A 13,854-nucleotide genomic window follows, 5' to 3' on the forward strand; every position below is an offset into this window, starting at 1 on the left:
AGAACCTGTTTGTGTCATGGACCCCTTTGGCAATCTATTGAACACTATGAACCCCTGCTCAAAATAATATTTTTAAATGAGTAAAATAAGATACAGAGGGTTACAAAGAAAATAAATTACATTGAAATAATGAGGTAAATCTATTCATGGACCCCTTGAGAAGTCTGTGGACCCCAGAATGAGAACTCTTCTGTCTGCTGCATTTGCCACTATTGGCCACCTTCTCCTTCTGAACAGTCTCTTCTCTCAGGATTTTTGTAACCTATGGTCTTCTGGTTCTCCTACCAGAGTGATTACTCCTCTTTCTCCTTTTCTGGATTATTATTTGACTGTGAATATTCACTAAGGCTGTGCCCTACAGCTTCATCTCTCTTCTCCCTGCTTTAAATATCCCCCCATTCCAGTCCATCCTTCACTCAGCTGTCAAATTAATCTTTTTTTTAATACAGGACTATGTTGTCCCACTATTCAGTAATCCCTATTATCTCCAGAATCAAATATGAAATTTTCTGTTTGGCTTTTAAAGCCCTCCAGAACCAGGCCCAATACCTCCTAATTCTATGCCTACCCTCTGTTAACTATTTCATATTTACTCTGTATGTAGTTTGTTTGCTTATCATCTACCCCATTGAATTCTGAGGTCCTTAAAGGTAAGGATTGTTTTTGGCCTTTCCTTAAATCTTTAGCACTTAGCACAGTGCCTGGCTTATAGTAGACAATTAATAAATGCTTGTTGATTGATTGACTGGTACCTTCCCACCTTTTCAGTCTTTCCATATTTTCTCACACCTTACACGCCCCATGTACTCTGTGATCTAGAGTACATGAAGTAGCTAGATGGCATAGTGGATAGATTTAAAGGCTCGGAGTCAAAAAGACCTGAGTTCAAATCTGCCCTGAGATATTTACTAGCTATGTGACTCCTGTTTGTCTCAGTTTCCTCAGCAAAATGGGGATAATAATAACCTATCTCCCAGGGCTGTTGTTGTGAAGACCAAATAAGACAATTGAGAAATGCACAGTGGGGGGGGGGGGGGTGGAGCCAAGATGGCCACATGAAGGCAGTGTCTTACCGGAGCTCTCTCACAAGGTCTGTCAGATTCCTATAAAAAAGTGAATTTGAGCAGATCTGAGAGAGTCAGAAACTGCGAGGAGTCTGCGTGGGGCAAATTTCCGAGCCGGGAGAGTCTGAAAGGCCAGAGGCACGAACCTGTAGGCTCACAGAGTGCTCGGTGCGGAGCTGCTCCAGACCAAAGCGAAAGCAGCCGGCCGGGAAATCCACGTGGGAGACGGGCTGGGAGAAGGCTGGGCGCCCGAAACCGGCGGAGATCCCCAGGACTCCCAACACAGGATGGCAGTCTGTGGAAGCAACGAGAGGCAGCGCAACACCACCGTGATACACCGACTCCAGAGGTTTGCAGCCCAAACGTATGAACTGTGGCTTCTTGAACTTCCGGGAACCTTAATGGCCAGGTAAATAGCTCTAATCCCTCCCCTCCCCACCCAGAGGATCCCTCGGGGGAAAAAAAAGAACGTTGGAACTGAGCAGAAGTAGTGGGGCTTCAGTGGTCAAATAGCAGAAGTTCATTAGTCCCATAGGGGCAGAGTCAGCAAGGGTCAACGCCAGGAGCCCAGACGTAACCTTGCTCCCCCAGGGGAAGTGCCAGACATCAGCTCAAACAACAAACAGCTGAGACCATTGCTTGAAAAGCATGTGCTGGAGAGCACCCACAGGGAGTGAGATGCCAGGGAGCCAGACCCCTCCCCCACACCTCAGGAAACTGAAGGTTATAATTCTAGACTCACAACCCCCAGAATAAGAAAGCTGGGGCAGAAAGCCCTGAGGCCCACAGATAGAAATTTGTTGTAAAGCCAGCAAAAGGCAAACCAACATGAAGAAGAACACAAAAAAACTGAGGACAATAGATTCTTTTTATGGAGAGAGGCAGGATCAAAATACAAATATGGAAGAGGTAGGTAACGATACTGGAGATACACCAGATACCTCAAAAGGTAATATGAACTGGTCTCCAGCCCAAAAAGCAATGCTGGAAGAGCTAAAGGAGGATTTTAAAAACCAAATTAGGGAGCTAAAAGAAAATATGGAAAAAATGGAAAAAAGGGAAAAAAAATCCACTGATGAAATCAAGTCCCTAAAGAATAAGATTGGCGAAATGGCTACTGAGATTCAGAATCTAGAGAGAGAAAAGGACACCCTGAGAGGCAAAATCAACCAATTGGAAAAGGAGACTCAAAAGCAAAATGTAAACACTAACTCATTAAAAATTAGACTTGAGCAAGTGGAAGCTAATGAATCTATGAGGCACCAAGAAGTAATAAAACAAAACGTAAAGAATGAAAAAATAGAAAAAAAATGTGAAATATCTGATTGGCAAAACAACTGACCTGGAAAACAGATCCAGGAGAGACAATTTAAGAGTTATTGGTCTACCGGAAATCCACAATGAAAAAAAGAGCCTTGACAGTATCTTCAAAGAAATTATCAAAGACAACTGCCCAGAGGTCCTAGAGCCAGAGGGCAAAATAGTCTTTGAAAGAATTCACCGATCACCCCCTGAAAGAGATCCCAAACGGAAAACACCAAGAAACATTATAGCCAAATTTCAGAGCTATAAACTCAAGGAGAAAATACTGCAAGCAGCCAAAAAGAAGCAATTCAAATATCGTGGAACTGCAGTCAGGATCACGCAGGATCTCTCAGCTTCCACATTAAAAGACAGGAGAAATTGGAATATGATATTCCAAAGGGCAAAGGAGCTGGGACTACAACCAAGGATCAACTACCCAGCAAAACTAAGCATAATTTTCCAGGCAAGGCTATGGACATTCAATGAAATAAGGGAATTCCAGACCTTCCTGATGAAAAGGCCAGAACTCAATGGAAAATTTGATCTCCAAATACAAAACTCAAGAGAGACATAAAAAGGTAACCAGGGGGAAAAACCCCACAAACCTTATTAACCAATAAGGGCAGGTTGTTTACATCTTTATGTGGCATTATATCATCTTATGTATGTTTTATATATATATATATATATATATATATATATATATATATATATATATATACACACACACACACACACACACACATATATAAGTCATTCTTGAGAATGGTACAGCTATTGTGACAATTGAAAGGGATATACATAGGTTGTGAATGCCTGTATAAATTAACTGATGTAAAGATATAAAATATAAGTAAGAGATATAAAGGGAGGGCTATGAGGGAAGCAGTAAGGAGGTAGTAGAAAAGGGTAAATTACAGCAAATGAAGTGGCACAAAAACATATTATAGTAGAGGGAAAGAAGGGAGGGAGAAGAGCAGTATTTGAGCTTTACTGTCATCTGATCTAGTTCAAGAAGGGAATAACATATTCTGATAAGTTTAGAAATCTAACTTGTCCTACGGGAAGTGGGAGGGTAAGGGGGGAAAAAGGGAGGGGGGTGGTCAGAAGGGAGAGGAGAAGTAGCAAGTGGGTAACGGTAAGATAAGGGAGGGGAATAAAGAGGGAGGGTTAACTGAGGAAAGCGGCGGTCAAAAGCAAAACTTTGTTGAGGAGGAGAAGGGGAAAGGGAGAAATAAAAGCATAAACAGGGGGAATTAGGATGGAGAAAAAGACGCAGATAGAAATAATAACCCTGAACATGCAGGGGATGAACATTCTCACAAAACAGAATCAGATAGCAGAATGGATTAAAAACCATAATCCTACAATATGCTGTTTACAAGAAACGCATTTGAAACAGGGGGATACGCATAGGGTAAAGATAAAAGGCTGGAGTAAAATATATTGTGCCTCAGCTAAAGTAAAAAAAAGCAGGTGTAGCAATCCTAATCTCAGACAAAGCAAAAGTAAAGATAGATTTAATTAAAAGAGGTAAGGAAGACATTATATCCTGCTAAAAGGCACCATAAACAATGAAGCAATATCATTGCTTAACATATATGCACCAAGTGGTAAGGCATACAAATTCTTAGAGGAGAGGTTAAGGGAGTTACAGGAAGAAATAGACAGCAAAACTATAATATTGGGAGACCTCAACCTCCCCCTTTCTGAACTTGATAAATCTAACCTCAAAATAAATAAGAAAAAAGTGAAGGAGGTAAACAGAATTTTAGAAAAGGCACATATGATAGACCTCTGGAGAAAACTGAATGGGGATAAAAAAGAATATACTTTCTTCTCAAAAGTACATGGCACATACTCAAAAATTGACCATGTACTAGGGCATAAAAACCTCACAATCCAGTGCAGAAAAGCAGAAGTAGTCAATGCATCCTTTTCAGATCATGATGCAATAAGAATCATTTTTAATAAAGTACCATGGAAAAATAAGCTAAAAACTAATTAGAAACTAAATAATTTAATTCTAAAGAATGAGTGGGCCAAAGAACAAATCAGAGAAACAATTAATAATTTCATTCAAGAGAATGACAATAATGAAACAACATACCAAAACTTATGGGATGCAGCAAAAACAGTTCTTAGGGGAAGTTTTATATCCCCAAATGCCTACATGAATAAAATAGGGAAAAAGGAGATCAATGATCTGGGCATACAGCTGAAAAAGATAGAAAAAGAGCAAATTGAAAACCCCCAATTAAATACCAAATTAGAAATAATGAAAATCAAAGGAGAGATTAATAAAACTGAAACCAAGAAAACTATTGAATTAATAAATAAAACAAAGAGCTGGTTTTATGAAAAAACCAATAAAATTGATAAACCTTTGGCCAATTTGATTACAAAAAAGAAAGAAGAAAATCAAATTACCAGTATCAAAAATGAAAAGGGTGAGGTCACATCTAATGAAGAGGAAATCAAAACAATAATTAGGAATTATTTTGCCCAACTGTATGCCCATAAATTTGACAACCTTAGAGATATGGATGAATATCTACAAAAACATAAACTGCCCAGGCTAACAGAGAAGGAAGTGAAATTTCTCAATAATCCCATATCAGAAAAAGAAATTGAGCATGCCATCAATGAACTCCCTAGGAAAAAATCTCCAGGGCCAGATGGTTTTACATGTGAATTTTATCAAACATTTAAAGAACAACTAATTCCAATACTTTGTAGACTATTTGGGAAAATAGGTGAAGGAGTCCTACCAAATTCTTTTTATGACACAAATATGGTACTAATACCCAAACCAGGTAGAGTCAAAACAGAGAAAGAAAATTATAGACCAATTTCTCTAATGAATATTGATGCGAAAATTTTAAATAAAATATTAGCAAAAAGATTGCAGCAACTCATCATGAGAATAATACACTATGACCAGGTAGGATTTATTCCAGGAATGCAAGGCTGGTTCAATATTAGAAAAACGATTAGCATAATTGACCATATCAACAACAAAACTAGCAGAAACCATATGATCATCTCAATAGACGCAGAAAAAGCCTTTGACAAAGTACAACACCCATTCCTATTAAAAACACTAGAAAGCATAGGAATAAGTGGAACCTTCCTCAAAATTATAAATAGCATCTACCTAAAACCATCGACAAGCATTATTTGTAATGGGGATAAACTAGATGCATTCCCAATAAGATCAGGGGTGAAACGAGGATGTCCATTATCACCCCTATTATTCAATTTGGTACTAGAAACATTAGCTGTAGCAATAAGAGAAGAAAAAGAAATTGAAGGAATTAGAATAGGAAAAGAAGAAACTAAATTATCACTGTTTGCAGATGATATGATGATTTATCTAGAGAATCCTAGAGAATCAAGTAAAAAACTACTTGAAATAATAAACAACTTTAGCAAAGTTGCAGGATATAAAATAAACCCACATAAATCCTCAGCATTCCTATACATTACTGACAAAGCCCAACAGCAAGAGATAGAAAGAGAAATTCCATACAAAGTTACTGAAGGCACTATAAAATATTTGGGAGTCTATTTGCCAAGACAAACCCAGTGCCTATATGAACATAACTATGAAACACTTTTCACGCGAATAAAATCAGATCTAAATAAATGGAAAAATATCAGTTGCTCATGGTTAGGCTGAGCTAATATAATAAAAATGACAATTTTACCTAAATTAATCTATCTATTCAGTGCCATACCAATCGAACTACCAAAAAATTATTTTACTGAGCTGGACAAAATAATAATAAAATTCATCTGGAAAAACAAGAGGTCTAGAGTATCTAGGGTATTAATGAAAAGACATGCTAGAGAAGGCGGCTTAGCCACACCAGATATTAAACTGTACTACACAGCAGCAGTCATCAAAACTGCCTGGTACTGGTTAAGAAACAGGGGTGTGGATCAGTGGAATAGGATAGGTACACAAGTAGGAGAAATCAACAAGTTTAACAATCTACTCTTTGATAAACCCAAAGAGGCCAGCTTCTGGGCTAAGAATTCACTATTTCACAAAAACTGTTGGGAAAATTGGAAAATGGTAGGGCAAAAACTGGGCATAGACCAATATCTTACACCATATACCAAAATAAAGTCAAAATGGGTTCATGATTTAGGAGTAAAAGCAGATACTACAAGTAATTTGGGAAAGCAAGGAATAGTTTACTTATCAGATTTATGGAAAAGTAAAGAATTCATGACCCAACAAGAGATAGAGAGCATTACAAAATGCAAAATGGATAATTTTGATTATGTCAAATTGAAATGTTTTTGTACAAAAAAAGCCAATGCAACAAGAATTAGGAGGGAAGCAGAAAATTGGGAGAAAATCTTTGCAACTAGTTTCTCTGATAAAGGCCTCATTTCTAAAATATACAGGGAACTGAGCCAAATATATAGGAATACAAGCCATTCCCCAATTGAGAAATGGTCAAAGGATATGAACAGGCAGTTTTCAGAGGAAGAAATTAAAGCTATCTATAGGCATATGAAAAAATGCTCTGGATCACTACTGATTAGAGAAATGCAAATCAAAACAACTCTTAGATACCACATCTCTCTTGTCAGATTGGCTAAAATAACAAAACAAGAGGATGACAAATGCTGGAGAGGATGTGGGAAAATTGGAACATTGCTACATTGCTGGTGGAGTTGTGAGCTGATCCAGCCATTTTGGAGAGTAATTTGGAACTACGCCCAAAGGCCATAGGAATGTTCATACCCTTTGACCCAGCAATACCACTTCTAGGGTTGTATCCCAAAGAAATCACACAAGCGGGAAAAGGACCCACATGTACAAGGATATTTATGGCAGCTCTTTTTGTGGTAGCCAAGAAATGGAAATCAAAGGGATGCCCATCAATTGGGGAATGGCTGAACAAGCTGTGGAATATGAAAGCAATGGAATACTATTGTGCCATAAGAAATGGGGATGATACGGACTTCGTAACAATCTGGAAAAACCTACACGATATAATGCTGAGTGAGTGGAGCAGAGCCAGGAGAACATTTTACACAACCACAGATATATGGGGGAGGGAGGGGGGATGGAGGGGGGAGGGAGGGGTGAAAATCTGGAACCCAAGTAGGTAGAACCGTGTGTGGTAAACTAAAAATAAATAAATAAATAAAGTTAAAAAAAAAAGAAAAAAAAAGAAAAATTCACAGTGCCTAGCACTATATAAATGCCAGTTATCATTATAATTATTGTCATGCAGTGTCACTGACCACTTACTGTTCCTTGTACATGTACCTTATCTCCTTACTCCACACATTTTCACTAGGTTTCTATGACTGAAAATTTCCTCCTCCTCAATCTACCTCCCAGCTTCCATCAAGTCTCATTTAAAATCTCACCTTCCACAAGAAGCCTTTCCCAATCTCCCTTAATGTGAGTGCCCTCACTCTAAGCTTTCCCCTATTCATCTTGTACATATCTTGTGTATACATAGTTGTTCGCATGTTATCTTTCCAATTAGACTGTATGAATTCCTGGAGAGCTGGGACTAGAGTTTGTTGTTGCCTTTTCTTGTTGTTTGTTGTTGGGTTTTTTTTTTAAATCTTTCTTTGTATCCTCAGCACTTAGTTCAGAACCTGGCAATGGTGAGTGCTTAATAAATACTTGTTGACGCACTCACTCTCTTGGTAACTTCACTGGTTATGCAGATAACTCGTGTGTGTGTGTGTGTGTGTGTGTGTGTGTGTGTGTGTGTCCAGCCCAAGCTTCTTTATCACCAGTTGTCTATTAAACAATTTACACTGGATGTCCTGGAGACATCTTAAATTCAACACACTCAAAAGTGAACTCTTTATCTTTTGCCTGCCCCAAGCCATTCTTTCTTATAAGATTTCCTATTTTTGTCAAAGGGAACCACCATTTGACACCATTGACCACCCTCTCCTTCCGAATAGGGTCTTTTTTTAACAATTATTTCATTTGGTCCTCAACAACAACTCTGGGAGGTAGGTGCTATTATTATCCCCATTTTACAGATGAATAAACTGAGTCCAGCAGAGGCTAAGTGAGCTGGATCATCATTCCTCCAAATGCATAACTTTGACATTATCCTGAACTCATCACTCTCATTCACTCCACATATCCAATTAGTTACCAAATCTTTCTATTTTTACCTTCATAATATTCCTCATATGAAGTATTTTTTCCCTACTCACATACCCAACACTTTAGTTCAGATCCCTATCACCTCTCATCTGGACCATTACAATGGCCTCCTTCTTTTAAAAAATAAACTTTATTTTTTTAATTTTTATCATTTTAATTTATTATTAATTTATTTATTTAAAAATGTTGAGGTCCAAATTTTTCTCCTCCTTGGCACCCCTCCCCAATCCATTAAGAAGGCTAGTAATATGATATCATTTATACATGTGAAGTCATGAAAATATATTTCCATATTAGTAATTTATTAGTAATATTGAAAACAAAAAGCAAGAAAAACAAAACGAGTGAGAAAAGCATGCTTCAATCTGCTCTCAGAGTTCACCATTTTTCTTTCTGTAGGTGGATAGCATTTTTCACCATGGGTCCTTTGGAATTGTCTTGGATCATTGAATTGATTAGAGTAGTTAAGTCTTTCACAATTTATCAGCATCACAACATTGGCGTTAATATTTACAATGTTCTCCTGTTCTGCTCACTTCACTTTACATCAATTCACATACCTCTTCCCAAGTTTTTCTGAAACCATCCAGTTCATCATTTCTTATAACACAATAGTATTCTATCATACTCATACGCCACAACTTGTTCAACCATTCCCCAGTTGATGGGTATCCCTTTGGTTTCCAATTCTTTACCACCATGAAAAGAACTTCTATAAATATTTTTTACTCATAGGTCCTTTTCATTTTTCTTTGACTTCTTTGGGATACAGACCTAGTAGTCGTGTTGCTGAGTCAAAGGGTATGCATGGTTTTATAGTGCTTTGGACATAGTTCAAAATTGTTTTCCAGAATGATTGAAGCCATTCACAATTCTACCAACAGTGTATTTTCCCACATCTCCTCCAGCATTTGTCATTTTCCTATTGTCACACTAGCTAATCTGATAGGTGTGAGTTATTACCTCAGAGTAGTTTTAATTTGAATTTCTCTAATCAATAGTGATTTGGAGAATTTTTTATGTGGCTATTGATAGCTTCTTCTAAAACTGCCTGTTCATATCCTTTGACCATTTATCAAATGGGGAATGGCTTTATCTTTTGTAAATTTGGCTTAGTTCCCTACATGTTTGGGAAATGAGGAATGTTCTCTTTCCTCATTTCTCTACCTAACTCAAGTCTCTTCCCATTACAATCCAAATTGACACTTCTGTCAAAGTAATCTGACCATGTACTTCTATGAAATAAACCACAGTGTCTTCCTATTACCTCTAGGATAATATAAAAACTATTTAGATTTTAAATTCTTATGTAACTTGGCTCCAACATAACTTTCCATCCTCTTTGGATTTCAGTCCCACACTCTATGATCCAGTCAAACTGGCCTTATCTCTGTCCCTTATGTATGACACTCTATCTTCCGTTTTCATAATTTTGCACTAGCCATTCCTTGTGCCTGGAATGTGCCCTCTCCTTCCCTCTATCTCAGATTCTGTCTCTTTCTTTAAGATGCAGGTCCGGCACCAACTTCTACATAGAATATTTCTTGTTCCCCTGCATGCTAGTGTCCTCCCACCTATACAATAACTTGTATTTAACTATTTTGTATACATTTAGGTTTATTCACTTTATGTTTAAGGTGGACATATTTTCTTTTTAAAAATATTTATTTAGCATTTTATTTTCCACAATTGTATGTAAAAATGATTTTAACATTAATTTTTAAAATTTTGAGTTCCAAATTCTCTCTCTCCCTCCTCCCTCCCTCCCCCCGCCATTGAGAAGGCAAGTAATTTGATGTAGGTATGTGTAGTCATGCAAAACATATTTTCATATTAGTCATGTTGTCAAAGAAAAAAATCCCCAAGAAAAATAAAGAAAATTTTTAAAAAGTATGCTTCGATCTGCATTCAGACTCCATCAGTTCTTTCTCTTGGGATGGATAGCATTTTTCATCATAAGTCTGTCAGAGTTGTTTTGGATGCTTGTATTGCTAAGTCATTCACAGTTGATCATCTTACACTATTGTTGTTACTGTGTACAATATTCTCCTAGTTTTACTCATTTCACTTTGCATCAGTTAGTGTAAGTCTTTCTATACTTTTTCTGAGAGCATCCTGCTCATCATTTCTTATAACACAATAGTATTCCATCACAATCATATACTACAACTTGTTCAGTTATTCCTGAATTGATGGGCATCCCCTAAATTTCCAATTCTTTGACATCACAAAAAGAGCTACTATAAATATTTTTGTACGTAGCCATCTTTTTTGTTTTTGTTTTTTTTATCTCTTTGGGATACAGATCCAGTTCTGGTATTATTGGGCCAAAGAATATGCATGTTTTATAGCCCTTTGGGAATAGTTCCAAACTGAATTTGTGAATCAGTTCACAAATCCACCAACAGTGCATCATTAATGTCTCAATTTTCCCATATTCCTTCCAACATTTGTCATTTTCCTTTTCTGACTTATTAGCCAATCTGATGGGTATGTGGTACCACCTCAGAATTGTTTTGATTTTGCACAAAGTGGATATATTTTCATATGTATCTTTTGTCTCTCCCATTAGAATGAAAGGTCATTGTGAAATAGGGATAGTATCATTCTCTGGACTTGTTTTCCCAGGCCCTACCACATTGCCTGGCAGAAAGTAAGCATTTAGTAATACTTGTTGGTGATTTACTGAAAGGAGTAGTGAGAGTAAATAGAAATTAAGATGAAGCAGGGAAACAGGAAAAGATTATGATTCAGTACAAAGACTGAGCCTGAAAATAATCAAAACTTTCAGTGCCAGTATGTGATTCAAACTGGTGAATGTTTTCCCAGTACATGAGGCAGCTCCATGGTGCAGTAGATAGTGCCTGGCCTGGGATGAAAAAGACTCATGTTCCTGAGTTCAAATCTAGCCTCAGACAATCACTAGCTATGTCACTCTGGACAAGTCACTTAACCCTGAGGCAAACCTCAGTTTCTTCATCTGTAAAATGAGCTAGAGAAGGAAATGACAAAGCACTCCAGTATCTTTGCCAAGAAAACCCAAAAGAAGGTCATATCAATAAGCTGATCAACCCTGATCTATGGAATCCTTGAATATTCTTTAAGCATATTTAAGACTTGAAATGCATTCTTTCCATTTCTACTCTCTATCCTTTCTTAATGCTAAGAACCTGTGTTGGAGATAGGAAAGGAGAATTAGAAATGATGGATAGTTGGACATTGTAAAAAGTATAAATTTGTACTAAACCTAGATACAGTTATTCCCTCCACATTGCAGGAATTAAGGGAGCCATGCCCACATGAAGTTGAAAATCCATGTAAAATGTTTTGGCCCTTTCTTAATACCAGAGAATAAGTCTTCTGTCTTCATGGATTTCCAACTTTTCTGTTCTTGATATGCCTTCTGGTTGACTCATTAACACCTTCATGGTGGGTGGGCAACCACAGCAGCCATTTTGCCTGAATGAAGCATATCAAACAATTCTACTTTTTCCTTCAAGTTAATCACTTTCCTCTGTTTCTTGGGAGTACTTTCCAGACCACTAGGAACACTATGCTTGGGACCCATGATTTTAATAGAATTTATGGAATTTAAACAACACAAGATTTGAGATGCAAAGATCACTGCAAGATCACCGTGGATGTCACACGAAAGATTGTCATAAACACACTTGGCATCCCCAAACCAGTGCATAGAAGTACAGTTCTTTTATTACAGATTTAATTTTAAGAAAAATGTTTAGATATTCATTTCTGTTATTAAAAAGTAAAATACTTACAGTACAGATAATATTGTAGTACATACATTTTATGCATTTATGAGTTACTAAACTTTTTAAGGTAGCTCTACATTTCTAGCCTTTGTGCATCATATGCTGGTTTTATGTTCTTTTTGCAAACTTTAACTTTATGCTTTAAAAAATTATGTATTTTATGGTATTCAAAGACAAAATATGTTAATATTATACATATATTTTATGCATTTCTGAGCTTGGCTTTTTCTGTGTTGTCCACTGGTCTTTGCCTGTCATCTGAGGCTTCTGCAAAACTCCCATTCATTAAATTCCCATTTAATTTCTTATGCTGACCCATGATATATCAAAAGCTCAATGGGGAAAGTTGTGATGTGGAAGGAAAACTGTATAGCCAAGGGACCAGAATTTCTAATATGCATATCCTTTACAATCTCTAGGTGGTCCCTTAAATTTTCTATTCATTGATTAAGAAATAGGCAAAAAAAAATTTCTTAACCATCATAGAACTTTGCACAGTGCCTTGCACATTGTAGGTAGTGTCCAGCAAATATTTGTTGAATGAATAAATGCTCTTTAAAAATAAATGGACTCTAATTAAGACCATTCAAAAGGAACAAAGAAAGAGGTAGCAATAGGAGAAATACGTATTGTCAAATTTCTGTTTGCATTCTGAAAGAGAAGTTGTTAAGGCTGGATGATATGCTTATTTAAAATGTCATGCAATACCCCCTTTGAAAAAGGATGTTAATGTACAAACTTTCTAAACTCAGGCTTTTAATAATATAGTGTCTGCAGACTCCGACTTTTAAGCTTTAGTCAAACAACGATCATTCAAATTGACAACTATAAGAGGCTCTGGAAAGGCTAAGCAGTGAGCAACAGAATCGTTGCTACATATGGTTTTAGAGAGAAAGGGTTTTGGAACTCTCCCATAGACTAGATCATGAGTCTAATGATGTCTTTTCATTCATTTTGATATGAATATACATGAAAGACACATGAATATCTTTTATCCTCAAGTAGTTAGTATCCATTATTTTTTTCAATTTCATCCACTTTTTTAGTCTCCCTCAACTCAGCTATTACTTTTGCCCTTTTCTTGAGTGGTCCTTTCTAAAACTTCTTTCTCCTCGTTTTTTTTTTTGCAATCAGGATTTTCTTCAGGGTTTGCAAAACAATGCCCTTATTTTGAGTGAAAGAGGATAAACATTCTGAGTATAGATGTCTCTGTGTCATTGCCTTATTGCCACATACCGGTATTTATGTGTACCTTAGGATAAAGAAAAAAAAACTCTAGGCAACTTTGAGCTCCTCAAAAGAAAGTTCTTAAATGAGGACAACATATTAGACAAAAAGTTACCATGAAATCTCTGTCCAGTATTGACTCTATTCCACATTCCTTTAATTATGTTAGTTGGTTTCTCCTCTGGTTGTGACTACATTGGTTCTCCTAGATCCTTTACCACCAGCATAACGAGGCTGGAAATTTTGCCCTGCTTTCTTCCCTATAGAAGAAAATGCAGTAGGTAGAGTGCTGTCTGAAGTCAGGAAGACTCACCTTCCTGAG

The sequence above is a fragment of the Trichosurus vulpecula genome, chromosome 2, assembly GCF_011100635.1.
Source record: "Trichosurus vulpecula isolate mTriVul1 chromosome 2, mTriVul1.pri, whole genome shotgun sequence".
Classification (NCBI taxonomy): Eukaryota; Metazoa; Chordata; class Mammalia; order Diprotodontia; family Phalangeridae; genus Trichosurus; species Trichosurus vulpecula.